Genomic DNA, 26,274 nt, shown 5'->3' on the forward strand with positions numbered 1-26,274 from the left:
TTTTGTCTGTAAAACAGAAGTAGACCCACCTGGCCTATGAAGTTGTTCTGAGAATTATCTGCTAAATGATTATTTAGCAGATAATCATATTAATATATAATGAATCGATTAGCATCTGAACAATAATGTTTATTGCTCTGAGAAATACGAATGGAGCTCCTGCTCTGAACAAACCAGCCCTGGCCCCATGGAACCCACACCCTGGAGTAGGGCTGCGTGGAAGCAACCAGCCCTGGGTCTGGCACCCAGAAACATCCCGTAGCCCTGCAGGGTCTTCCTGCCCTTGCTCTTCTCAGTTCTCATGGATGCAATGACAGACGTAAGAAAGGATGGTAACAGTGGTGACAAGCTATAAGCAGTCCCTCAAGAGAAAAGCTCCCATTAAAAACTGTCTACCCCTCCTTTTGGACCAATGGTCTTCTGGCATTTTAGGTGTGTGTTCTTTCTCTCGTTCCATGTGACAGACGTCACACCGCCAGTGAGAGCCAGAAGTGACAACGTGGCCACACTGCCCCATCCCTTCCAGCAGAAGAGAACTGAACACTCAAACAGTGGGAGACTTCACGCTGGCTCCCTTGCCACCAGAGGAGGAAGAAGGGGAGGAGGAGGCTGGCCTGCAGCAGACAGGGCCTCAGAGAGGGTTCTAGTCATGAATGCAGCAAGGACACCAGTGGCCTGGTCCAAGTGCTGCAGTCACAGCACAGTGAAGCCCAATGAACTGACATTGGCTCCTCCAAGGCACACTTAGCCCCAGGTCCCAGCCAAAGCCAAGCCGTCCACAGCAAGGACACAGCAGAAGCAACCCCCCTGGGGCGTGTCCCCCAGCTGGGCAAAGGTCCACCCACGCTAAAGAAACGGCGATGAGCTGCCATGGGATGGGAGAAGGTGCTCTGAAGACAGACGCAGAGCCTGCAAAGATAAAACCTGCAGCCACACAGGAAGTGAGTGAGGGCAGCCCAGGGGCAGGTGAGTGGACACACAAACCGCTATATCCAGATGGGGGAATGTTACTCAGCATGAAAAATAAATGAGCTGTTAAGCCACAAAAAGTTCCTCCCTGGGGGAACTTTCAAAGCTTATCATTACACTGAAAGAAGACAATCTCTAAAAGTACATACTGCACGATTCCGCCTATAGGACACGCTGGGAACGGCAAAACCATGAAGACAGTAAGGAGATCAGCGGTTCACAGGGGCTGTGGAGACAGAGGGATGAGGACGTGGAACACAGAGTTTTCAGGGCAGGGAAACTACTCTGGCAGGGATACTACCACGGTGGACGCATGTCAGTTATGTATTTGTCCAAGTCTACAGAACATACCCCACCAACTGGCAATCCTGATGTCCAGTCCAGGTGTGGGGTGATGAGGCACCTACGCAGGTTCACTGACTGTAGCAAGGGCACCACTCTTGAGGGGCTGTGCATGTGTGGGGAAGGAGCCTATAGGAAATCTCTGTACCTTCTTCTCAATTTTTCTACGAACCTAAAACTGCTCTGAAAAATAAAGTCTATTAAAATCAGTAACAACAAGGAATAGTCCTAGGAGTTCCTTGCCAGTCACAAAAGAAGCCTCTGTGAGGGTTCATGGCATGGACACATGAAGGAGGTGAATGCCCACACTAGGGGGCTGGGAGCAGAGATGCAAGGCCCACAGGGCCCGGTTCATTTAGGGTTAAATACCAAAGATGCTGGGTCCCTGTTGGAGGGATATCGTTTGCAGAGGATCTAATTCTTACCTAGGTCCCCAACTGCAGTTAGTCCTCTTGGCGTCTCAATAAGCAGGCTGTGGTCAGCCCAGGCTGAGTCCAGAGCCGGGAGAGAATTTCTCTCTTTGGAAACTGGTGTCTACAACACAGATTTATCTCAACTCTCTCTGGAAACCCAGTGAAATGACTAAAAGGATATGAACTTCAAGGATAAAAATGAAAGAAGGAGGTGACTTGGAAATCTATTAATAGGTAAGTAGTAACCAATGGTGTGCTGGCAAGCAGTAACAACAGGGTGGGCGATGGGGTGGAGAGTGGGGTAAGCGGTGGGGGTGGGGTGCCCAGCTTGCAGCACACACTGATTTCCATGGTGTGAATGCTGCTTTCAAGCTCCCAGCATGAAGTCGCTGAGTTGGGGAGAGGGGCAGAGCAGCACCCAGCACGCGGTACTGCCACCAGATACAAGAGGCGAGTAACCACAGCCACACAGGTAACAGCAGAATACACACAATATTAGAAGGGAATGCATTCTGAGTATGTTACCTTTTAAAACACAATTTGTTTCACTTTAAGTCCCTGTATTTGATTTTTAACAGTGGCTGTGCTGACCACCAGCTCTCTCACACACCACTGGTGCTGTTTTGATTTTCAGACCAGAGTTGAGCCAGGGCCTGGAAGAAGTCACAAAGAAACACAATCTGGAAAATGGAAGCAAGAGGTTAAAAGTGAAAACTGTGATGAAAGAAATGAAAGGCTGGAAAGTAAACTAACAAAGTTTCCTAGAAGTTAAATATGTAGCAGCGATGAAAAAACAGTGGACAGACAACCGGAGGATGCATTCAGGAGTCCCACCTGGAACTGGCAGGAACGCTGGACAAAACAAGAGGAATAAAGCAGTAATAAAAAGAAAATATCTAGAACAGAAGGACCTGAGCTTTCAGAATGACAGCGCCCAGGAGCACAGCTAATGAAAACCCGCCCACACCAGACACATCATACGGAAATATGAGAATCCTGAGAGATCAAAGGAAGACATGAGGCTCCCAGAAAGAAATAGGCCACAGTGAAATTACCTCTGAGTGCCCCACTGGAGGCTGCAAAGCAATGCCTTTGAATCCCAGGGAAGATGACTTCATACCTAGAATTCCTCATCCAGTCAAATTTTCAACCAGCATAAGTGCGTGCAGAACATTGCTTCAAACCTACACGTTCTCAAATGTTTTACCTCCCTCAGATTCTTTTTCAGAAAGCTACTGCAGGATTTGCTCCACCAAAACAAGGGAGCTGCTTCCCAGGTCTTCTTTCTTAGGAAGTGAGTCGAGGAGAGGAAGAGAAAAGCTGGGGCTGGGGAGCAGGCAGAGGCTCCAATGGGGCGGAGCAGAAGCCACGATGGATTACTGATTGCATCTATGGCTTTGTTCTCAGAAATGCATTTTAAGGCTCTTACAAAGAGTCTTAAGATGAATTAGAATAGATATACAGATTAGAAAATGAAGCAGTTATTAACCCCAGGGGGAGCACGAGTGACCTTAGTACACCAGAGTGTACTTATCACTGTGCAGTTGCACAGCCCCCATAAGAAAAATTACAACTCCATTGGGGGTCTGGGGGAAAAAGAGAGGGAGGGGAGGGGACAAGAGTCAGAGAACACAATCCTGTCTTCCATCATAATACACCATCTAAGATGGAAAAGGCAAGAAATGTAGGTGTATCTAGTTTGAAGGAATATACCAAATGGCTAAAACAGTTGAAACTCACTGTCTCAGGGCAGCAGGGAAGGGACAGAGGGACAGACAAGCAAGTGATGCTGCTTCTCTCAAGTTAAATAAAAACTATTTCACTTTATTATTACATGCATTAATTACTTTCATAAAATGAATTAACCTTAAAAAGACATCCATGCTCTGGTTCCTCGCAGCCTGGGGAGAGAAGCCCAGTGGATCCAGAAGCAGAAGACACAACCCCATGAAGGTAGGCTCTCAAGGACGGGAAGAGTGAGCTGCGTCTGTGCAGAACCTGGGTCCTGAGAGAGGCCACATTTGGGGGCTCAAACACATTGTAAAAATAAGATTGTTCCCCACAAAGCCGAGTGCCGGGCAGTGGCACAGGATTTAATGCAGAATGCTGGCTCCTAGTGTGGCCAGTCTCCCCCACTCCACCCCACCCCTCCCAGGCTGCCTCAAAGCCTTGGTGCTTGCTGCTCCCCCTTCCAGACTGTTTTTCCCCCAGGAGCTGCTGGCCGTTGACTCCATCCCACAGTCACTCTTCTCCTCTCCTGACTCCCACACTCCATCCCCCTCTTGCTCTACTGTTTTCATAGCACTTGGCCTAAGGACCTGAAAATGCCTCCCTGACTTGGTTGGGGCAGAACAGGAGAAACACAAACATCCTAGTGAGAAGACTGGGGCCAGACCTGGAGAGGACGAAGGTAAGCTGCCAAGAGCGGAAAGTTCCACAAAACAAAATCGCCAGTCAAGAGACATTTAAAACAAATCTTGCCATAGTATCCACACCCAAACCCAGGGATGGCTAAGCCATCCCTGAACGAATGAATGTGCCTGAGAGAAGGTATGCCAGAAATGTCAGCAGGTGCCCCAGTGGAAGCCAGCAGGTTCTGTCTCCTGGGTGGCTTTAAATGGTTACAAAGGACTGTCAGGACTGATGTCATTTATGTGGTTACTCAAACTGGTTATGTTGGAAGGAAAAAACCTTTTTCTTTTCCAGACGCTGCCATGTAGGAGCTCAGCAGGGCATGGACACACCCACCTGGCTTCCAGACACTGCCCTGAGAACAATGACTGACGCCAGGCTTCCTGGCATGGATTTCTGTCCAGGTCTGCAGCGTACTGACCTCATCAGCAGACACCAGATTCTCGGTGGCCTAGATCAGACCCAGCTGCTCTTCTCAAATGGCCTTTAAAACAATCCACATGAGTAGCCAAAGGTTAGGATAGAAGGCCGACACCACACACTCCTCCTCCTGGGGAGGGGGAGGGGCTGAGCATTTTCTTTGTGACATTGGAGGGGTTTGATTTTTTTTCCTTTTTCAACAAAATGTATTGTTTCATATCATTTAGAAACTGCTTTAAGCAAAGCACACACCACACTCACACAGATCTGCCAGCCCCACGAGTTCTTTCAGACAAGTGGCTCCATAATCATTGATGGGTGTTACATTAAAGACCTTACTCTAAATAGTTAAATTAAAACAAAAGGAGAAAAAGCCCATTTTGTTGGCTTTCTTCACCATTTCTGAGAAGCAATGGCATCCTGCTGGGAGCTGAGCCGTATGCATGTGCATTTTGCCCTGACAGTGTGAAATTGTTGCCCTTCCCATTCAGAAAGAACAACTTGACACAGAAGCCCATTAGAAAGACAGGGTTATGAAATGTCACTCCCATTACTCACATGTAATTGGGCCTGTTCATGAGGTTGCACAAGCCCACTTTAAATGTCAGCAGAATGGAACTCCGAGGGGGCTCTGAGCCCCACACTCCTGCCTGTCAGTACTTGTCAGATGGCAGCTCTCCCACCCCCAGGGGACTTCAAATCAAGGGAGGAGGTCACAGCAGAGAAAATGGGAGTACCCAGCAACCACTGTGCATATATGTCTCTGTGGGTGTACATATATGTGTATGCTTATACATCTGTGTATATGCATCTGTTCATGTGCATGCATGTGCATCTGTATTTCTGCACATGTGTACGTGAACACACAGAGATATGTGCACATATCCATGTTTGTACATTTGTATACATCTGTACAGGTGTGTTATGTATATGTGTACGTCTGCGTGTCTACACATGCATATGTATACACATCTGTGTATGTGCATATGCATCTGCTTGAATCTCTGCATGTTTGTACATGTGTATGTCCACATGTGCATGTCTATGCCTGTGTGCATACATATGTACACCTGTGTGTGCATGTGCATCTGTGCATGTTTGTGTACACATATCCATATGTATCTGTTTATGCATACACATGTGTGTATGTGTGCACGGCAATATGCACACATACATGCGTCTGTGTATGCAGACATGGATATGTGCATCTGGGCATGTGTCACCATTGCAGCACATACACTCTGACCTAGTGTTGCATCTTAGATGTGAATAGTGACTGCTGCCAAGTGCTCTGTAAGGCAAAAACTATGGACCAAAAAGCCATCTGGGGACTGTCCAACCACCCATGTCCCGGCTCCTTCCTGGGATCAGCTGTCTGGCAGCTAGGGCGGATTACAGAGGGGACACCAGTCACTACCACACAGAAGGTGTCAGTGCTTCTGCCAGCAACAGGATGTAACACTGGCATTAAAATGCCCTGGCTGGTGTCCCAGGGAAACTGAAAAAGGATCTCTAGTGACAGCTGTGGACTGGCCAATCTAACATAGGCAGTCATTACCTGGACCCCTGAGCTCACTGCAAACACTGCCTGGGGAGGCATGTTCTGGCTTATTTCTTATCTCCGGGGTTTGCCCAGATGGGGCATGTAAAGCTTAGAGCCTCTCCAGGCCCTGCAAAGAGGACAGTGAAGGACAAGCACTTACCACATCTTCTCCCCCCGCTGGAAGCAGGCAGCCAAGTGCTAAGGAACAGAAGACACTGTTGCCCTCCCCAACCATGCCCTGCCAGTGCCTAGCCACCTAACATCCCTACCCTGGGATGTCCTCTGCCCCCAGAAACTCCGCTCCCACCTCCAGTTAGGGTGCTGACGTCACCACCTTGCAAACTGAGGATAAAAATGGCCTTATCCCATCAGGAATCAGGAATGGGTTTCAGGAGCTGTTCAGGTCACAAGCATAACAAAGGGCTTATTGTTCCAACTTCAGTTGTCCTAGAATTTAAAATGGATCCCTGGAGACCAGCGCTCCAGCTCTGCAGGGACATGCTTAGCCCTGGACCTGTGTTGAGCTGAACACACCCAGCAGGGCAGCTGCCAGGTCCGGTCCACTTCATCCTCAAGTCACATCCCTGCAGGGGCAAGCAAGCCACAGCCAAAATGTCTCAGACATGCTCTAACCTCACCCACTTCCCAAAGCCCTGGGTGCAGCATGTACAGAATGGGAAACCCAGGAAGCGAGGGCGGTGGGAGTGAAGGACACATCTATCAGCAATGTCAGTGGGGCAAGTGCTATGAGGATGCATACCAAGTGGCAGCAGGAATAGGGTGCTTCTAAGCAGCAGCCGCCATGGCAGAGATGCAGCCTGTCATGCCACTTGTACAACATCACTCTACTCTTCTGACTTGGATACCGACAATGCTGTCTTCTCTGGAGGGTGTGTGGTGTGTGCATGCATCCTTGGGCCCAAACAGGTTAGCACTAGCAAAAATAAAATCACCATCTTCTACTGGCCTAATGTTGACCTGTTGCCACCTCCAGGGGAGCCAACAGTCTCCCTACTGGACCTGGCTCCCAGGGAAAGTGTGGGGTTGTACTGGGAAGTGGTTGGCCAGCCCCTCAGGGAGGACTGTGTTCACCCTGTAGCACTAAAGGGATGCCTGGGGTCATGTCTTTCAAAGGTGATACTATGGTCTGAATGTCTGTATTACCCCTAAATTCAGTTGTTAAAATCCTAATCACCAATGTGATGGTTTCTGGAGAGGGAGCCTTTGGGAGGTGACTGGGTAAGGAGGGCAGAGTCTTCATGAATGGGTTTAGTGTCCCATCAGTCTACACTCTCTGAGTCCCAGAGATCTCCCTCACCCCTCAACCACGAAAGAAGACGCTGTCTATGAACCAGGAGGAGGGCCTTCACCAGATACCAAATCTGCCAGCACCTTGATCTTGGACTTCCAAGCCTCCAGAATGGAGAAATAAATGTCTGTTTTTATGTCACTCAGTCTATGACATTTTCTTTGAGCAGCCTGAGCTGACTGAGACAGTGACAAATCAGGGGCCACTAGCACCCAGCAGAGCTCAGCACTAGATATAACACAGCCGGCAGAGATGCTTCAGAATGCCAAAGGTCACCATTTACACTGCTAGAGCCTTTGATATGACACTATAACTGGTGCTTTAGTCCCCAGAGCTTGACCTGCAAGGAGGGCAAAATTACATAAAAGATACTATATAGAAGGGTTTTGCTGTAAGTGGACTTCATTTGTATTCTTAATTTTCCACCTACCTTATGAAACTTTCCTACCTTCAGAAATACCTCTGCCAGGCATGGTGGCTCATGTCTGTAATCCCAGCACTTCGGGAGGCCGAAGCGGGCAAATCACAAGGTCAGGAGTTTGAGACCAGCCTGGCCAACATGTTGAAACCCCGTCTCTACTAAAAATACCAAAAATTAGCTGGGCGTGGTGATGGGCACCTGTAATCCCAGCTACTTGGAAGGATGAGGCAGGAGAATCGCTTGTACCTGTGAGGTGGAGGTTGCAGTGAGCCGAGATCATGCCACTGCACTCCAGCCTGGGAGACAATGTGAGACTCTGTCTCAAATACATAAACAAATAAATAAAAATAAAATAAAATATAACTCCAAGGGTGCTTAACTCCACAAAACAAATGTAATTAAAATAAAATACCCATTTATTGTCCACAAAGCAGGCTGAAATTTCAAAGTCTGCTGCTAGCCAGTGCTGGGAAGGTGTGGGGTAAAAGAATTCTGGGGGCAATTCTGAGCTATCCAGATGTCTGCACACACTGACCCCCTGGCAAATCCTGGGCAGCAATCCTATGGACAAACTATGTGTGCACAACTGCAGGCCTGCAAAATGACGTGTGGGCGGACCACCCTGCCATGCTGCGACAGTAACATGTGCAACCAGAGGGGATGCTCCTCAATGGAGCCGGGCTGGTTAACTGGCAGGCCAGGAAGACTAAAGCCGGTCTACATGGACTGCCTGTGAGCGCAGCACACACCAAAGACAGGTGCAGAGCAACAACACTCAAGGCACAACCCACCTGTGTCAACAGAGGATGCATCAGTCTACACACAAATACACACACACACACAGCCACGGACACACATAAACATGAACAAACACCAGACACAGAGTCACAAGAACACACATACACAAGAACACACACTCCCACACACAGATGCATACACATGAAAGTGGACAGCCAGCCAACTGTTAACAGTGGTCACTTCTAAGGAGGAGGAAGACAACAGCCAGGAAACTCAATTTTTCTTTGTTGTTTAAAAAATGAATCATACTTTTATATTGCTTCTGTAAAAACATTTAACTCATTAAGAGACTATGTTTCATCCATGTTATACTTGTCAGTAGACCAAAAATTGAAACCTGCTACATTAATGTGTAGAGCTGTGTGTAATACAATTTTTCACATGCAAATCCATTTCTTGGCTTGGGTGACTATTTCTTGCCATACCTTCGACCCTTTTTAATTTACATAAAAAATGAGAAGTGGCTTCTTTTCCCCATAGATACTTCATGGTTTTTGTGATAGCAAAGTAAAAATTAACAGAAAGAGCCAGTCCTCCTGGGCTCTCACACTGAACTCTATTACTACTTAATACAGCACAGAGCAGATAAAATTGTCCCTGCTTTCAATTACCTTACAGCTAAAGATTCCAAAATGTTTTTTAATGAAGAGATTAACAAAAAGCAAAACTCAAAAGACAAGCGACTTAAGGAAGGAAAAAAAACTAAACAAAATACTTGTAACACAAGTGCCAATTCCTAATAAACAAAGTGATCTAACAAACGTAAGAAAACAGAGCTCCCCCACAATGGACCAGATAATACATCTAGGCAGTAAGCACAGAAAGAGCTGCTGCCATAGCAGAAACACTGTGCTAATTAAAGTCGCCCTATCCAACTGGCAAGATGTGTTCTCATCACAGTCCCATGCATAGGAACCATGACCGTCTACGCTGGCAGCAGGACTCTTCAAAAGCCAGCAGAATTAAAAACCTTGTGGGGCCCATTCATCATACTTGAGTAATACAAAAATGATGAAGAAAATGGGGGTTTCACTTTTGTTTTTACAAATTTAGCTGGTTATTTCTCTCTCCTTTGAAAGTGAAAATGCCTGGCTTGGAATGGACCAAAATCAAGATTAATCATAAAAATGGCCCAAATCTGAGGAGGGTGACGTGGAGAGCCCTCTCATTACACCACACCTTACCAACCACCTCCCTGCACCCGCCAAAGGAAGCAAGCAAGCTTTCTGGTATGGACGCCAGGGGCCATCAGCCGCAGAGCTGCCATAAGCCCAAGACCCAGCAGGAGAAACCAAGAGAGCAGGGAAGAATACGGGGAGTGGGAGCAGGGACAAGCAGTGGGAGGGCAGGAACAGAGACAGACCATCCCTGTGGGTGCCCAGCCCCCACCTCCCCACTGCTGAGCCCAAGGGATGGCAGCCAAGTCTGAAGCTTTGCCCCACAGGATATACAGGGACCAAAAGACCAAGCAACCAACCACCTGCCAGATCCAACTGAGGCCTCTACACGTTCTCAACTCTGCTCAACTGAAATTACAAATCATGAATAAAGTGGCTTTACCTGTATCTTATGCCTCTTGAAACTTTCCAGTCACTTCTAGAAAGAAGTCTTCAGAAATCTTTGCTGTGGAAATAATAGGAAATAGGCTATTTAAGCTCTTAAACTGTCTATCCACTTAAAACTCAGCAACACTCCTGGAAAGGCACTGAAAACAAATTACTGTGAGTTTTCTAAAACTTCTAGACTTCCTTAAACCCAGGATCAGCTTGGCTTGTATGTGCTGGGGAAGACAGCACTGGGGCAGACAGGAGGGAGGGGCTGTGCAACCACCCACCCACAAACAGAAAGGAAGTGCAGCCCAGCCCATCACCCGGTGCTGGAGATGAGCCCCAGGACCCGACCAGGTGCACTTTCTTGCAAAATAAGTTGTTCCAGTTAGCAGAGTCCATGAACCAAAAACCACCATCTAATTTTCTATTAGCTCCAGATATGTATCCTTTAAAATTTATCTTCATAAAGCAAACAAGGAAAAAGCAAAACCACATGTAGCATAATTACAAGAACCAAAGAGCTGTTCATCTTCCTTTATTTTTGGATATTTGGTTTTCAGTCAAACAGAAGGATGTCCACCATGGTGTGGCAAGATTTTCATAGTGTGGCTGTCACTCCTCTGTAGTGTGGGAGAGCAGCCTCAAGATAGGGATTGCAGGGTGCAGTAACAGCACCAACAATGAGATCAAGAGAATCAGAATCACAAAACCAGAGCCATGTGCAGGACTACAGACATTCAGGAGCCAACCCTGATCCCTCCATGATTCTATTAATATAGGAGCCACATAACTGTTAAACCTCAGAATCAGACTCCAGCATATTCTGTGGTGCAGAGGGTTTCTTTTTTGTTGTTTTCCTTTTGCTTTCAGAGCTTATAAGACCATGGCTTTTTTTTTTTTTTTTTTTTTTTTTTGAAGCCAGCTGGGAAGGAGGCGGCTCTCCCTGGAAACCCAGGTTTAAAGCCCCCATCCCTCCCACCCAGGCCCCTCACCAGACAGCTTCCTCCTCTACAGATGCCCAGCGCACGCCTCCCCAGGGAGCAGGACCTTAAACATGGCCATTCAGGCACACAACGTCCAGTCCCCTAATCCCTGGGGGCCGATACATCCTCTGAACCCGGAGCAGGCACCTGGAGTTAGCAAAGGAGCCGCCAGGACAGGAATCAGAAACAATCAGAATTCATCCGGCCCCACCACAGTGGAGCTTCCAGAGACTGATTCTGGGGTCTTCTCTCCATCAGTGGATACCTCTTACAGCCAATTTTATAAGCAAAAGTATGTTCACATGAGCGGCTATGAGAATCCTGGAAAAGACCACATCCATCCAGGACCCGATACCAATATTTCCTGTTGAAACTCCAGGGCAGGGCTGGGCATTTGGACACAACTGCTGGACAAGCAAAGGGGGAACCCCACACTGCTGTGGGTACCTGCAAAGTGTCACATCACTTGTTCTCACGAGGCTTTTCTGTCACACGGGAGGGAGAGGGGACAGTGGCCGCCTGGGGACTGTGCCAGAAACAGTTCAAGGCAAAAAAGGCAGGGATTCATATAGAAATAAGAGGTTTAGGTAAATAATGTGAACAACAAGGATTTTAAAACTGAAAACTTCTATTTTCTAGAAATGAAATAAGTCTTTTTCACTTGAATAAAAAAGACCCAGAACTGCTCCTCCTGTGGTTTACGACACTTATCATATTCATGGTAATTTTATAGCATCCAGCAACAAATGTCAGCAGGTCTGGGATCTAATCTCAACAGCCTCCAACAACTCCATGTGAACACTGGCATCCTCGTGCTCTGCCTCCCAGCTGGGGTTCACAGCTAGCCTCCAAAAACAGCTGCCAACCCTGAGATTCCTAAATGGGAACACACTTCCTTCCTTAGTGAACTGCCCATGCCCCGGCCCCACCTTGCCTTCACTCTACACAAACGCAGTTTGCTGCTTCTTCCTCAGCATGAAACAGTTATTAGTTACCCTGCTGAAGAATGCAAACCCACACTCCTCATGTCATTACTCATCCTGCTGTTTCAACTCGCACCTCCCAATTCCTGACAGCACAGGTAAAAAGAATCCAAGGGCCCATTCACCAAAAAGCAATGAAATTAATCAGAAGAGAGAAAAGCATTTCCCTCTCATGGCCTTCACACCCTCTCCTGGTGCACCCCCAGTAGTGAAGGAGAGTGTGGGGCTCCAACACCCAGGTATTTAGTGGCCGCTGATGGCAGCAGCAGAGAGCCACAGGCAGCGCCTTCATCTGGCCTCCATCCTGCAGACATGACCTCGCCTTCTGGGCGTCCTCCCTAAGCAGGGACCAGGTGTTCATCAGCACACAGAGAAGACACAGGTGGGTTGAAGCAAGAGCAAGGGGCTCTGCAATAACAGGAAGCTGGGTTCCAATCCTACCTTCTTCAAGCTGTATGTTCCTGGGGGAAGTTACTGAGCCTGTTTCCTCATAAAAAAGGGGGCATACTAATAGTGCCTGTCTCATTTGGGTGTTATAAGGATCCATGACTAATCACTGTTAATGCTTCCTGAGCTTTCCTAGGTGTCTGATGCTGTTTAAGCACTAGGAAGCATTAACTATCATTCTTACCACCTGTGAAATGAAGCCAGTTATTCATGCCTAGCAAAGAAGACTCAAAGAGATACAGCAAGCAGGGTACAGCTGTTAGCACATCTAACGCCCCCTACTGCCAGGGACTGGGGGTTCCACCAGCCTCCTCCTGCACACACAAGGGATCAGGGCTTGCTCAGGTCCAAAGATGCCCCCATAGACTCCTGGGAGCAGGGCTTAGGAACACTGACAGGCAGCGCTGCTGTGGCTGTGGACAGGGAGTCGGGTGTGAGCCTCTTCTACTCAATCTCCTCATACTGGCCCAGAAGCAGGTAAGGAAGTTCCAGGGGCAGAGAGCAAGGGGGGACCCTCCACTGAAATTGTTAATCCAGCACACACCCCGACTGAGTGGGCATGCATATTACAACATGATGCCACTACACTCTGCTAAGCAGGGCAGCTGATTAAGGCTGGCTACAAAGTGCACAGGAAGGGCCTGGAGGACACGTTCCCAAGCCCTGTGGACCAACATCTCCCAAGAGGCTACATCCAGATCCTCTGACCCAGCAGTTCTCTACCAAGAATGCAGTGTGGATATACCCCATGTGTGTGAGATGACTGGAAGAAGGCTATTCAACAGATCAACTCCAAAGACACCCAGAAGTCCATCAGTGTGTGTGTGCCTGTGTACATGGGTGTATAGAGATATAGCACAGAACTTTTTGTATACAAATTATGGTACATTCCAGAGGATAGAACATTATGCAACTATTAAAAAGAATAAAGCTGCAATTATATGAAAGGGCATTCCAGGTCCATTGATCAGTAAAATTAGGGCTCCCAAAAATGTGTGTACTATGTTTCCGTCTGTGCATGTACATGGTGTGTCGCCATGTGTGCGTGTGTGAATGGCTGTGCACACAGGTTCATCAGAAGGATGATTCAAGAGATCACAATTTAATCAAGAACCTGCTGGCAGGGGATGCCTATGAAGAGAATTTGATCTGCGAAAGGAGTGTGCTTCATTTTTCACGATTTGGATTCTTTAGACTATTCAAATTCTTTTCCTTAAGCATGTAGTTTTCTAATTAAAATATTTTAAGTCTGATATCAAAAGTAAAATACAGTAACTGTAGAAAATTGAAAAATTCAAGAAGGGCAAGAGAACACATTCCTAACTATCTCTAAAAAGGTTATACAGGTTGTAACACTTATTAAAATAAGACCCCAGCACGCTGTCTTCTGTACTAACTTTAAGACGAAGATTTCACCAGAATGGAAATTTTCAAGAACATCAGACAGACATGACATACGTTTCTGGTCTGACTGGCATTTTGTTGGAATTCCTCATTCTAAGAAACTCTAACTCATTTACTCAACACTCACTTCTGGAGGGCGTGGGGTGAAGGTGTGAGTCAGATGAAGACTGTTGTCTCCCAGCCCCTGGTCTTTGGCTTGGGGAGGGCAGGCCACAGCAACCGCACAGGAGGGCTGGCTCTGTAACATAGAAGGTGGGACCTGAAGTCCAAGAAAGGCTGGAGCCTGTGGGTTGCTGGAGGAGGAGAGCCCATGCGTGTCGCATCCTGGTCCTGTGTGTTTCTGCCCCACCACACGTGCACACCTCCGCGCTTTCTTATATGGTGCCCTCAGTAGCCTGTCAGGGCTGTGCAATATTACAGAATTAAATATGATAATGTGGGACATTCAGATCCTTTCCACTTGTAATTCCACTTACAATTCATTTTTCTTTAACCACCAGCATTACGTGGACAAGAACCTTTCTGTCTGGAACGTTCACGGTGATGTTACAGAAGTCTGGGCACCACACAGAGGGTACTGGGAGATGGTCTCGGGGAAGATCCTGTGGTTCCATCATGTCTGTCTGCTGTTGATGAAAATTTCCAACTTGATGAAACCTCTTAGTAAGGTTAGTACAGAAGACACAAGTGCTGGCATCTTACTTTAATAGTCATTATAACCTGTAGAAACGTTTTAGAGACTGCCAGCAATGTGTTATTCTCTTGCCTTTCTTGAACAGAGGCTCAGGGCTTCTACTGATCACGCTGACAGGTTTGCTTCCTTTGTACTGGGAAGGGAAAGAATCACGCATAATTTGCATGATTTATTTTCATTTGACTCTCTTCTAAAATTTCCAGTTAGTTGAGCTGAAGTTATTTTTGCAAAGTAATACAATCTTTGCTATAAAACACAAGTCGCCTAGCTCAAACATTTTTTTATGCTTCTTTCAAGCCTATTAGAAACCTTAATTGCTTATTAATTTCTCCCTCAACTGTGAAGGAAGTATATTGTGGTGGCTGCAGTGCCAGCTGGGAGGCCAACCTGCCTGGTTTAGATTCCCATGTTGCCACATCCCAGCTGTGTGACTTAGAATAGGCCTCTGCCCCTTCCTATTCCTCAGCTACTGCCTCAGCACCTCCCTTCCCTGAGCTACTCCCTCAGCACCTCCCCTCCCTCCACTACTCTCTCAGTACCTCCCGTCCCTGAGCTACTCTCTCAGCACCTCCCCTCCCTCAGCTACTCCCTCAGCACCTCCCCTCCCTCCACTACTCTCTCAGCACCTCCCCTCCCTCCACTACTCTCTCAGCACCTCCCCTCCCACAGCAATTCCCTCAGCACCTCCCCTCCCTGCACTACTCTCTAAGCACCTCCCCTCCCTCAGCTACTCCCTCAGCACCTCCCCTCCCTGAGCTACTCTCTCAGAACCTCCCCTCCCTCAGCTACTCCCTCAGCACCTCCCTTTCCTCCACTACTCTCTCAGCACCTCCCCTCCCTCTACTACTCTCTCAGTACCTCCCTTTCCTCCTACTCTCTCAGCACCTCCAGTCCCTCAGCTACTCCCTCAGCACCTCCAGTCCCTCAGCTACTCCCTCAGCACCTCCCTTTCCTGCACTACTCTCAGCACCTTCCCTCCCTCCACTACTCTCTCAGCACCTCCACTCCCTCAGCTACTCCCTCAGCACCTCCCTTTCCAGCACTACTCTCAGCACCTTCCTTTCCTCCACTACTCTCTCAGCACCTTCCTTTCCTCCACTACTCTCAGCACCTCCCCTCCCTCAGCTACTCTCTCAGCACCTCCCCTCCCTCAACTACTATCTCAGCACCTCCCTTTCCTCCGCTACTCTCTCAGCACCTCCCTTTCCTCCACTACTCTCTCAGCACCTCCCCTCCCTCAGCTACTCTCTCAGCACCTCCCCTCCATCAGCACCTCCCTTTCCTCCACTACTCTCTCAGCACCTCCCTTTCCTCCACTACTCTCTTAGCACCTCCCCTCCCTCAGCTACTCTCTCAGCACCTCCCCTCCCTCAGCTACTCTCTCAGCACCTCCCCTCCATCAGCACCTCCCTTTCCTCCACTACTCTCTCAGCACCTCCCCTCCCTCAACTACTATCTCAGCACCTCCCTTTCCTCCGCTACTCTCTCAGCACCTCCCTTTCCTCCACTACTCTCTCAGCACCTCCCCTCCCTCAGCTACTCTCTCAGCACCTCCCCTCCATCAGCACCTCCCTTTCCTCCACTACTCTCTCAGCACCTCCCTTTCCTCCACTACTCTCTTAGCACCTCCCCTCCCTCAGCTACTCTCTCAGCACCTCCCCTCCCTCAGCTACTCTCTCAGCACCTCCCCTCCATCAGCACCTCCCTTTCCTCCACTACTCTCTCAGCACCTCCCCTCCCTCAACTACTATCTCAGCACCTCCCTTTCCTCCGCTACTCTCTCAGCACCTCCCTTTCCTCCACTACTCTCTCAGCACCTCCCCTCCCTCAGCTACTCTCTCAGTACCTCCCTTTCCTCCACTACTCTCTCAGCACCTCCCCTCCCTCAGCTACTCTCTCAGCACCTCCCCTCCATCAGCACCTCCCTTTCCTCCACTACTCTCTCAGCACCTCCCTTTCCTCCACTACTCTCTTAGCACCTCCCCTCCCTCAGCTACTCTCTCAGCACCTCCCCTCCCTCAGCTACTCTCTCAGCACCTCCCCTCCATCAGCACCTCCCTTTCCTCCACTACTCTCTCAGCACCTCCCCTCCCTCAACTACTATCTCAGCACCTCCCTTTCCTCCGCTACTCTCTCAGCACCTCCCTTTCCTCCACTACTCTCTCAGCACCTCCCCTCCCTCAGCTACTCTCTCAGCACCTCCCCTCCATCAGCACCTCCCTTTCCTCCACTACTCTCTCAGCACCTCCCTTTCCTCCACTACTCTCTTAGCACCTCCCCTCCCTCAGCTACTCTCTCAGCACCTCCCCTCCCTCAGCTACTCTCTCAGCACCTCCCCTCCATCAGCACCTCCCTTTCCTCCACTACTCTCTCAGCACCTCCCCTCCCTCAACTACTATCTCAGCACCTCCCTTTCCTCCGCTACTCTCTCAGCACCTCCCTTTCCTCCACTACTCTCTCAGCACCTCCCCTCCCTCAGCTACTCTCTCAGTACCTCCCTTTCCTCCACTACTCTCTCAGCACCTCCCCTCCCTCAGCTACTCTCTCAGCACCTCCCTTTCCTCCGCTACTCTCTCAGCACCTCCCTTTCCTCCACTACTCTCTCAGCACCTCCCCTCCCTCAGCTACTCTCTCAGCACCTCCCCTCCAGCAGCACCTCCCTTTCCTCCACTACTCTCTCAGCACCTCCCTTTCCTCCACTACTCTCTCAGCACCTCCCTTTCCTCCACTACTCTCTCAGCACCTCCCCTCCATCAGCACCTCCCTTTCCTCCACTACTCTCTCAGCACCTCCCTTTCCTCCACTACTCTCTCAGCTACTCTCTCAGCACCTTCCTTTCCTCCACTACTCTCTCAGCACCTCCCTTTCCTCCACTACTCTCTCAGCACCTCCACTACTCCCTCAGCACCTCTATTCCCTTAGGTACTCCCTCAGCACCTCCCCACTCTCAGCACCTCCTTTCCTTCCTCTACTCCCTCAGCACCTCCCCTTTCTCAGCTACTCCCTCAGTACTTCACCTTCCCCAGCTACTCTCTCAGCACTCCTCCCTCCACTACTCCCTCAGCACCTCCTCCTCCCTTCAGCTACTTCCCTGGGAGAAGACAGGACACAGCCCTACCACCAGAGATGAAACTGCACAAATAAGGACTTGTAAGGCAAGGATGTTAAACACAATATTACAAACAAGCAACAAAATGGCACTATCCCCAAAATGGCGGCCCAAACCACGATGGTTTAACTCTATGATTTATGCCTAAATCGAAAGTTTCTTTCTAAAGCCCATGACCACCACATCAGCTTTTACTTCTAACCTCAGCTCAATGAGTCTTTAATGATTTAAATCCAAGATGCTTCCATCCCCTGACTCCAAATTCCTTCAAGCCCTTTTTTTCAGAACCCTGCCCCCTTAATTCCTGAGTGTTTCCTTTCTCTGACAAGGACCCTTCTCAAACCCTTCTAATCACCTTCCTCGCTTGGTGCTGCCTGGCTTTGGGCCCCTAGGCACCCTCTTCCTGTCCTCCCCCTACCTCTGCCCAATGTCCCCTGCTTCCCTCATGCTCATGGTTCATACCACCATCCCTCCTATAAGGCCTCCCTGGCTCCTGCTACCTGTAAGGGAATGACCACCACAGTCTAAAAGCCCCATCTCCTTAAAGCCCTTGTGCCCCAGGCCCCCGTTCCCCCCCACACACAGCTGTCATGCTTATTTCTTACAAGGCAGCTCGCATCATACTACTCTCTTGCTCCAAAGCCCCCTGTTTCTCTCCAGGGCTTGCAGAGCCAGGTCCCAGCCCCCAAACTAGTGTCCCAAAAGGAAGCACTACAACTTGCTATGTGTGCCTTTTCCACTCCTTCTGTGGAACATCAAGAATACACCACCTACCTAGTCCTATGCCCCCAGATATTCTGATTTAGCAGCTCCCAGGTGAGGCCAGGGTCTGTCTGGTTTCAGAGAAGCCCATGTGACCAGCAGCCAGGACTGAGAACTGGCCTGCACCTGCCAGATTTCCTGCCTTTCCCAGTGTCACCCAAGCCGTGCTGCCTCTGCCAAGTATGTCCCTAGTCCATCCCCAACACCCACCCACTGAAATCCTGGCTGTCCACTGTGGCTCAGCTTGAAGGCCAGGGCAACCTCAGGCCTGCTCTCTGAGAACAGATGCCTCCCCTCAGCTGGTCTTTACTCACGGAAAATATAAGCAGGAAGAATAACAAACATCCGCCACAAGGCAAAGGTGAGAAGGTGACTGTTCTACTGGATTCTGCAAGTCAGGCTGAGTCACCTTGAAGCGCACATGGCCCTAACAGCGGGGAAGGGGCGGCCCATGCCTCCCATGTCCACAGCTCCTTGGCGGGCTCCTCCCTAACAGCGGGGAAGGGGCGGCCCATGCCTCCCATGTCCACAGCTCCTTGGCGGGCTCCTCAGTAACCATCATAGCTGAGACCTGACTGAATCCCAGTGTTCAAGAGGCCTGGGCAAGGACAACCTACAAGCCTGTTGCCTCTACATTGGGGGCAGGAATCCCAAAAGCTCAACCCTGTGTCCCCACTGGCTGTTCATTCACCCCCCTCCCCCAGCATGCCCCACTGGAGACAGGTTTTACGGCACTGCTGGGAGGAGAAAAAACAGGCTTAGAAAAATGCAACAATCACCTAGAACCACTGAGAGAGCTGAGACACCCTCCCTTCTGGGTCCTGCAGTGACCCCAGGACCATGATTGGTGCAGTGCTCTCCAGCTGTGCTGAGGTTCCGCATGCCCTAAGCCAGCAGCTTCCTCCTCCAGGGACACCAGGGCAGAAACAGGTCCTTCAGAAACAATGGCTCCTTCTCCTTGCCATCTGCCAGCGATGAAGACATTGCAGAATCTGCTGGAACCATCTGGAACCCTGAGCTGGTTCAGGACTATGGGTGGCCTGGGGAGGTGCCTGACACCCAGAGGCATCCTGGTCCCCACCAAGTGTCCCCAGGGAAATCACATGCAGTTTCTCCAGGGGACCAGACCTCCTCCAGGCCAGGATCCTCCTCCCCTGCTGCCCCCAGACTCAGCCCAGCTGCAAAGGCGACAGAGGCCTCCCCACTCTACCACGGTGCAGGCCCAGAAGCCTCAGAACAGGCTCCAGTCCAAGTGGGAATTTCTTTTTTAAGTCTCAAAACCACAAAATGCCACTGTCCTTCCTTTCATCTTTAGTGATTCCTTAAATATATATACTACAATTACAAAGTTAGGCCAGCATGACCACAGCTCGTAACTGGAATAGAGTCGGCAGGGTCCCGAGTCACCAGGAGGCTCTCCCTCACGATCCAGGCCTCCTTCCCAGGACATGGCTTTTGCCAGCCCTAGCTCCAGCGTGGCAAACCCACCAGAGAACCCCAAGCTCCAGCCAGAGCTCTGCAAAGGCCCCAGCTTTGCCTCACTCCTGGCAGGAAACAACAGGATGCTCACCATTTCATCATCTGGGGCTGTCTGTTCCCATCTCAGAGTCAGAGTTTAAGGTACTGACCTTAAACTCTGTCTTACCATCATGTGCAGACACCAGGTGCACACAGCCTCAACCTGATCCACCAGCCCACCAGCCCCCATAGTCCCTGAGCCCATAGGAACCTCCCCTTCGACCTCAGTATCAGAGGAAGCAACTTCAACTAAGCTCATTATTTTGAGACTCCACTACTTCTTAACCATATTCAAACCAAGCCAACTCACTTCCCATCAGCAGTGGACCAAGTGGTCACTATGGGCAGGTGACCAGGGTCATGAAAAGTGCTAAAAAGTAGACAACGTGACAACCACAACACCAGGCTATGACAGTAAGAAGCAAACACTGTAGGCCACACCTGCCCCCTGCAAAGGCCTAAGCCTGTACCAGTGAGTTCCTCCTTTGCCACTAAGACAATTACTGCCCATGTGGATGGCCAGAATTTCAATCAATATCTATTTCCAAATCACCAAATGACCCTCTAGCTGAATGTCAGGAGTCCAGTATTGGGTCAGAGGTTGATTCACTCTTCTCTAATGAATTATAATCAATCCCCAAGTTCAACTCACTAAATCCGTCCTCCCTTGCAGTGCAAGGGAACTGATCTTTCTTCTCCTCTCTTTCAGATGCTTCCAGCCCAAGTGAGGCAGCTCCTCAATTCCCTTCCTGGGGAGTCAGAAGAGGGGGGCAGCCTAAAATGACACAGTCACTCAGGTCCATCCAACCCCAAACTGCCGCTGATGCTGGAAGAGGGTCAGGTATATGGACTAAGGAGGCAGTGTGGCCCCAATGTGACCCCAGTGTGATGCCTGTGTCAGAAAACCACAGCCCCTGCCTCCCTGAGACATCTGGGGCCTGGTGGGTGACCTCTGCTGCCCTCTCAGTGTGAACGGAGCCCAGGTAGGAATTCCCCACTGAGGTAATCAAGTGAACCTCCAATTTCAGGATTCACTCTGCAGCCTCCAAATAGGAACAGATGTCATGTGCACTGCCACTAACAGGAACCTGGTCCTATTAACTGGAAGCCCCTCTCCACCCCCAGGTCAGCAGCACCTGTAAGTGGAATTTAGCCGGGCTGACTTCAAAGCACCCAAGCCTAACAGTCTCTGGCCCCGCAGAGCCCCATGCTGGTGTCTGTCCTTTCTGCAGGAAGCCAGTTCCCCCACATGTGGGGGTTCTCATTTTCCAAGCAGTGTGTCACCTTCCAGATGATTCAGAATGTGTGCAACGTGGTGGGTCACACGTGGGGAGGAGAGCTGGTGAGTCATCGTCACTCACTGTCCCACACACAGTCATCTTCAGGTCTGAGAGCTCCAGAGGAGGGGCTACCTGGCCATTGTTCTGTCTCTTGTAGAGCCCAGGAAAGAGGTGTGTTTCCCCCAGGGATGCACTCACCACTAGAGTGACCACCTATGGAAGACACGCCTGGCTCTGAGGGGTGGGCTCTGCTCTGTAGGCGTGGATGGCTTAGGGCTGACCTAAGACATTGGCTCCAACACCCAGGCCCTTCTCACCGGCATGTGTCACTGAGGGCATGCTGCTGTCCGTCTGACCATAGCTGACCTGTTATGGAGGGATACAGCCCCACACTGAACAATTTCCTAGGCAGGCTCTTCCCAACCCTCTCAGTGGTCAGAAGTTCAGGACCACCACTGGCCACCAGCTCCAGCTGGCCCCTGCCAAAGCCCATGCAGCTTATTTCTGGGCCTCACATTCAATGCTGCCCAGCGCTGCCCAAACATAGTCCCTGCTGGGAACCTGAACCGGAGGGACGAGGGTAAGACCCATATGACCTGCCGAGAGCCCAGTGCCACACCCCAGCCACTGGAGAGGGTGCCAGGCGGGCAGCAGAGGGGAGGCATACATCCTCCATCGCAGCCTGCATGAATCCCAGGGCTACAGATATCCAGTCACAGGAACTGAGAAGCATAAGAAACCAGCCTCTTCATCACAGGCAGGAAGAGAGTGAGGCACAGGCATGGAATGTGCTCAAGGTCACATGGCGCAGGCCAGCTCCCAGCTACTCTGCACATGGCCTAGCCCACCACCTCAAGACAGCGCTTTCTTCTGCACTGGGGCAATGGCCCCCAGCCCCGCCTTCAGGACCGTGGAGCACACGGCCAACCCATCTCCTGGTGCAGGGTAACAGATGCCCCCCAGAACAGCAAAGAAACAGATCTCAGTGTGGGCTGGCCACGGGAAAGTATGCAAGAAAGCAGCCACTTGGTCCCCATATCCACCTTGTCAGCAGCCAGCGCACGGCTTCTCTGGGGCTCTGCCCGCTGGGTCCCTCAGCACCCCTGGACCCTGCCAACCACACCACTGCAGCTCTGCATGACTGTTCCAGAGGTCCAGAAGACACAGAGGTTGGACACGGGTCCCTGGAGGGGGTCTCCCCTTCCACACAAACTCCTGACCTTAGCTCACAGGCCCACTAAGCAGTGCGTCCAAGAGTGTGGAGTCAATCAGGGCCCCAGCTCCTTCCCCAAATGCAGTTCACCCGTGGGGCAGCCTGGGCATGGGCACTGGACCGAAGTGGCATGTGGCCTGGCTCTCCTAATCTCCCTGCCAAGCCAGTCCTCCCCAACCCACCCCCAGGAGCTGTACCATGCCAGTGGCCACCTCAGCTAACTCTGGATGCCAAGAAACCTCTAATCTTAGCTTCTCCCAAAGCAGACAACATCTAGGGGAGCATCGACATCCCCATCAGGGCGAGCGCCTTCTTGGGGTCAGGAGAGGGGGCTGTGAAGACAGCAGCCAGCACAAGTAATTCAGGTCACCCAGCAACAATGCAGTCAAGACCAGCAACAGTGGCAGGGGCTGGTGGGGGCGGCAGCTGCTGTCTACTTAGCATACCACACCCCAGGCAGGTGACAGCTTCTTAAAGGAACCCTCCCGCTGCTCTAGGAGCTAGGACCTATTACTGTCACCATCTCTCTTTTGCAGATAAGAAAGCAAGGCTTAGAAACTTCCAGAAGCTGTGTCAGTGCTGGCGAGTGGGGGCAGTGTCTGACACTAAAGGTCTGGAAAGCAAAGTTCCCCACCCTGCATCAGAGACAAACCCAGGTGGATCAAAGCCAGTTCCTGAGCACACCTGGGCTGAGCTGCGCTCATTCAAATCTGGTTCTTAACAGAATCTCAAGTTCACCTCAAGCTAGGAGCCTGGTGGGCACTTCATGAAGAGCAGGTTCCTGGGCCCCAGCTGGGTCACAGTGGCCAAGGGATGTACCTAGCCTCTGGAAGCCCAGGAAGCATGCTGTTCCAGAGAAGTGCACGCTGCTAACAGGCCATTCCAGAGCGTGTGGTGCAATAATTTTTTGCTAGCTTTAAACAGAAGCACAACAAAGAAATTAAGCAATTCATAAACTTAAGTCCACATGGTGGATGAGGACGGTTACATGCTCAGAAGAATGCAGCTGTGGGTTTCTGTTTGGGGTCAAGCTGTGTCAAACAGTGGCACTCTGAAAATGCAAATAGGAAAATCTCATTAAAAACTCTGTAAACCTGTACCAAAGCCTCCAAAACGGCTGCTTAACCCTGATGGGCAGCTCTGTGGGTAGGAGCAGTCACAATCCTGGATGAGGAGGACAGGCCTCAGGGTGGGATGGCAAGTCATGCCCAAAGCATCTGCAGATGACAGAAGGTTCTGGAAATATTTCACGCAGGGAAGGGAATTACTAGACAGTCCGAACATACACCACAAAACTTCAGAACTAGGGTTGGGCACGGTGGTTCACACCTGTAATCCCAGCACTTTGGAAGGCCGAGGTGGCTGGATTGCCTGAGGTCAGGAGTTTGAGACCAGCCCGACCAACATGGAGAAACCCCGTCTCTACTAAAAATACAAAATTAGCCAGGCATGGTGGTGCATGCCTGTAATCCCAGCTACTCTGGAGGCTGAGGGCAGAGAATCACTTGAATCTGGGAGACAGAGGCTGTGTGAGCCGAGATGATGCCATTGCACTCAAGCCTGGGCAACAAGAGCAAAACTGTCTCAAAAAAAAAACTTCAGAACTAGGAGGAAGTTTTCGGGAATCCTCTCCCACTTGCAGGCCAGAAACTCGAAGCATCCACCCCTGCTCCCCAGCAGCTGAAGAGTAAACCCTCCAGACAGCAGCCCCCATCACACGCACACTGTGTCAAAGGGCCTCGACCCCGCTTACTGGGTGAGTTAGATGCCCTTCAAGCTTCAGTGGAAGACAATTGACTGTGACTGCCTCTTTAGGGGTGGGTACTGTCCAGCTGCAAAACCCACTCAGGACAGGAGCCTGCACAGGGGCAGCAGCCAGGCTGGGAGGATGAACAGCCCACATCTTTCCAGGCAGGGAACAGGACCAGCCACAGTCACTGGAGAGAGGTAAACCGGCCTCTGATGTCTGCAGTCTAGCAGGCATATTTCCGGGGCCTCAGCAACCCGGCAAGCTCAGAGGGATGCCCTGCCCAGGGATGTTTGTCTCCATGGTGCCCTAACAGTAAACATCTGTCATCCAAATATGCGCCATCAGATAGGCCAGGCACGGTGGCTCACAGCTGTAATCCCAGGACTTCGGGAGGCCGAGGTGGGCAGATGACCTGAGGTCAAGAGGTCAAGATTAGGGTTTAGTAGAGAAACCTGGTCTCTACTAAAAATACAAAAATTAGCTGGGGGTGGTGGCGGGCGCCTGTAACCTCAGCAACAGGGTGCTGGTAATCTCAGCTACAGGGATGCCGAGACAGGAGAATCTCTTGAACCTAGGAAGCATAGTTTGCAGTGAGCAAAGGTTACACCACTGCAATCCAGCCTGGGCGACAGAGTGAGAATACATCTCGGGCTGTGTGGGGGGGGCGGGCGGGAGAGACAAAAACAAACAGCCACCCATCAGAAACAGGTTAAATTAATAATAGTATTATAGCATGCTACACAGGCAGTACATCCACTCCTATTGATGTTTACTGACAAGTACAGATAAAAGTTCTATTAAATGCAAAGTGGAGAAGATAAAACAGCACTTAAGTGCAAGCTTATTCATGTAAAAAAAAACCAGTCATGAAAGGCCACACCCAGGGAATGGCCTGGCCTGCACGTTCCAGGCTGACTCCTAACCCTGGCGGCTCCTGCTCCTGTTCCTGCGGGTGAGCCAGCCAGCAGGGACACACCCAGGGCTGGCTAGAACACCACCCACGAATGCAAACAGAGCAACCTCCAGGAGGAGGGAAACCAAAATGCCAGAACTAATTCTGGGAGGTGGAATTTTAGGGGCATTTTAAATATCTTCTTTGAACTTTCCTGTATCTGAAATTTTTTTACTGGAGGCATTTTTCAGTATTGTTCTCACAAAAACTATGTTGTTTCGAAACAACAGCAGTTTCCCCAGATTCCCTTTTTTTTTTTTTTTTTTTTGAGACAAGGTCTCACTCTGTCACACAGGCAGAAATCAATGGTGTGATCATAGCTCACTGCAGCCTCAAACTCCTGGGCTCAAGTGATCCTCCCACCACAGCCTCCTGAGTAGCTAGGACTATAGGTGTGAGCCATCATGCCCAGCTAATTTTTTATTTTTTGTAGAGACAGAGTCTTGCTATGTTGCCCAGGCTGACCTCGAGTTCCTAGGCTCAAGTGATCCTCCCACCTTGGCCTCCCAAAGCACTGTGATTACAGGTGTGAGCCACTGTACCCAGCAAGATTCTCTCTTTTGATGGTTTCACCCCAGCAAAAAGGAAGGTGGCCCTGAAGCCCCTAGAGCACATTCCCACTATCCTCAAGGACATGCTCCCAGCCCCTCCCCCTTGGCTGGACTGGGATCCACACAGGCAAGACCCTAATAAGAGCTCTGGTTCATCTATGCTGTCTTCATCTCTGTGTCCATACCTCAGTGCACCTTCCCTTCTGTGCTGCTCTGCTGTGACAAGCCCTGACCTGTCCATCTGTTCCCCCAGGGGAAGCGTGTTTAAACAGCACAGGAGCCTGGCGGCACAGGTGCACACTCTGGGCTTACCCTTACCAGTTGTGCAGCCCTGGGCTACAAAAGGTACTTGGATTATTTATAACACTGCTCAGCACAATAAATGTTATCTACTTATGTAAGTAGCGTAAGATCTTTTAGGCCAACTGACCACACTACAAACGGCACGGTA

General features: G+C 50.2%; 1 protein-coding gene across 46 annotated transcripts in view; it reads right to left on the reverse strand.

The window, feature by feature from the left end:
• The window catches only part of SEMA4D (semaphorin 4D), a 130,015-nt gene that overhangs the window by 42,991 nt on the left and 60,750 nt on the right, over positions 1–26,274 (reverse strand). For 19 of the 46 annotated variants that reach the window (XM_054253675.2, XM_078365467.1, XM_078365411.1 and 16 more), the window contains one exon: positions 10,188–10,250. The exons of 12 other annotated variants lie outside the window; for them this stretch is intronic. The gene's annotated coding sequence lies outside the window, so the exon portion shown is untranslated. Of the gene's footprint in view, positions 1–1,118; positions 1,196–3,590; positions 3,730–4,557; positions 4,621–10,187; positions 10,251–26,274 lie in introns of all 46 variants that reach the window. 15 more of the 46 variants (XM_078365465.1, XM_078365359.1, XM_078365364.1 and 12 more) reach the window with 3 other exon arrangements.

This window comes from Callithrix jacchus, chromosome 1, assembly GCF_049354715.1.
Source record: "Callithrix jacchus isolate 240 chromosome 1, calJac240_pri, whole genome shotgun sequence".
In the NCBI taxonomy this organism is placed as follows: Eukaryota; Metazoa; Chordata; class Mammalia; order Primates; family Cebidae; genus Callithrix; species Callithrix jacchus.